The following is a 2,579-nucleotide window of genomic DNA, read 5'->3' on the forward strand; positions in this document are numbered from 1 at the left end:
CTTTACCTGGAATAAGTGGTAAACAACATTAATACTACCATTAACTTGATTTAAGGAGCCTTGCCTCCACTACCACTTTTATTGGAGAAACCTGCTTTCCAGGCTATCATTTCCATGTTCATGGAGTGGGACAGAAAATAAAAACCAATAGACCTGAATTTTGTGTGGCGAAACTTTGCATTTTGTTGAGGCTTTTTTGATAGTCATCAATGTGGGAAAATCTCCATAGTATTATCTAACTAATATACAATGGTAGACAATATGACTGCTGATTTTTTCTTTTCCTCTTTTGCGGGGGGCAGGGAAGATAGTACTGGAATTTATTATTTTTTGTGCTTGTCAGGCTTCAACTCAAGGCCTAGGCACTGTCCCTGTGCTTCTTTTGCTCAAGGCTAGCACTCTACTACTTTGAGCCACAGTTCCACTTCTGGTTTTCTCATGGTTAATTGGAGATAAGCGTCTCAAGGATTTTTCCTGCCCAGGTTGGCTTGGAACCCTGATCCTCAGATCTCAGCCTCCTGAGTAGCTAGGATTACAGGTGTGAGCCACCAGTATTTGGTGTTGCTTTAATTATTTTTTAGATAAGTTTCTTGCATTTTTGCCTGGGATGACCTCAGACTAAAATTCTCCCATTTATGCTTCCCTCTTAATTTGGTATTAGGAATATGAACTCTAAATTTGTTGATTGAGACTTGATTACTTTTGCCCAGGCTGGCCTTGAATCCCTACACTCTTCATCTCTGCCTCCCAAGGAACTGGGATTACTTACAGAACTAAGCCACAACTCCTGTCAACTGCCGACTCTAAGATTACCTCTGTGAAGTTACCACTGTAGACTCCTCTTTTAGTACATTATCTCAGTAATGGGAAAACATCATAGAAATATGAAATTCATGTGGAACACAAAGAGAAATAAAAAACTGATGTGAGCTGGGCTTCTAACTACTCAGGAGGCTGAGATCTGAGGATCATAATTCCAAACAGAAAAAGAAAGTCTGTGAGACTCTTATCTCTGTCAGAAAACTGGGAGCTGAACTGTAGTTCAAAGTGGTAGAGTGCTAGCCTTGACTGAAAAGAGCTCAGGACAGTGCCCAGGCCCTGAGTTGAAGCCCAACAACCACCACCACCACCAACAACAACAACAACCCAAAACCTGAAGTCAGGATGATTGTATTCGTTTTCCAGGGCTTCCATAAATAATTACAAATTAGGTAGCTCCAAATAGCAGTAAGGGAGCTATTAACTTTTTTTTTTAGTCCAAATGATTTATGGATAATATTAAGGTGCTGGCATGGTCACTGTTAGAGTATATTAGACTTTGCCAGAGTAAAGGGACTGGCATGACCCCTTCTCATAATGGAGCAGAAGTAAGAAGTGCCAGCTGTCTCAGTTGATCTTTTATAACCTCTGGAATTTGGGGAATCTCCCTGCCTTATATGGTCATAGCTATCACAACGGGGTGATCTCTCAGGAAAAGGGGATAGGGGCTAATAATTTGCTGCCTTTACTGCATGGACCTAGTATTGCCTAGGGAAAGAAGCCCTGAGGGAGGAGGCTTCTGGGCTAACAGTCACAATTTCCAAAGGTTCTAGCAGAGAATCTGCTCCCATTCCTTGGCCTGTCTCTTATTCTGTTCTTTGTTCTTGTGGCCTTACCCTCTGTAAATTTTTCACCTTTTCTCCTAAGGATAGATATGACTGCATTTAGAGTCCACCTAAATAATCCAAGTAAGTTCCTCTCCTCAACATTTAGCATAGCTGGGCTCTGGTGGCTCACACCTGTAATTCTAGCTATTCAGAAGGCTAAGAACCAAGGTCCTCAGATCTTGGTTTGAAGCCAGTCTGGGCAGGAAAACCTGAGAGACTTATCTCCAATTAAGTAGCAAATAGAACAACAGAGGCATGACTCAAATGATAGAGCACCAGCCATGAGCAGAAAAAGCTGAGAGGGTGAGGCCCTGAGTTCAAACCCCAGTCCTGAATTTTAGGAATCAGAATGTAATCATATTCTTTTGAAGGGACACTTTTCATTCTATTACAATGCTATAAGAAATGGATTGTTCAAGCCAGGTGCAGGCGGCTCACACCTGTAATCCTAGCTACTCAGGAGGCTGAGATCTGAGGATCACGGTTCAAAGCCAGACAGGGCAGAAAAGCCTATGAGACTCTTATCTCCAACTAACCACCAGAAAACCCAGAAGTGGCACTGTGACTCAAGTGGTAGAGTGCTCGCCTTGAGCTGAATTGCTCAGAGACAGCACCCAGGCCCAGAGTTCAAGCCCCACAACTGACAAAAGAAGAAAAAACACTAAAAAAAAAATGGGCTCAGTAGGGAAAGGAAATGGGGGAGGTGTGTCTTTGTCTTGATTTCTGTGGGAAGGGATGGGTGTGAGGTTGTGTAAACAGGTTTAGGATTGGCTGGTTCAAGTAACTCAAGGGTCCTGGATGTAAGGGATAATACAGACTTATGTAGTAACTAGCTCTGGCATGATTAGGGCAGAGAAATATTAGGTCCTTGTACATGGCAGAGAAATATTAGCTCCTTGTAATACCTAAAGGAGACAGTGGGAGGTGTAATCT

General features: G+C 42.5%; 1 long non-coding RNA gene across 2 annotated transcripts in view; it reads left to right on the forward strand.

The window, feature by feature from the left end:
- LOC138839399 (uncharacterized) overlaps positions 1–148 on the forward strand; it is a 10,390-nt gene extending 10,242 nt beyond the window's left edge. For both annotated transcript variants that reach the window (XR_011375962.1, XR_011375963.1), the window contains exon 4: positions 1–148. This exon is cut by the window's left edge and continues 136 nt beyond it. This is a non-coding gene — a long non-coding RNA (uncharacterized lncRNA).
- Positions 149–2,579: the final 2,431 nt, after the last annotated feature.

Source organism: Dipodomys merriami, unplaced genomic scaffold (genome assembly GCF_024711535.1).
Source record: "Dipodomys merriami isolate MVZ:Mamm:240054 unplaced genomic scaffold, mDipMer1.0.p SCAF_3, whole genome shotgun sequence".
Taxonomy (NCBI): Eukaryota; Metazoa; Chordata; class Mammalia; order Rodentia; family Heteromyidae; genus Dipodomys; species Dipodomys merriami.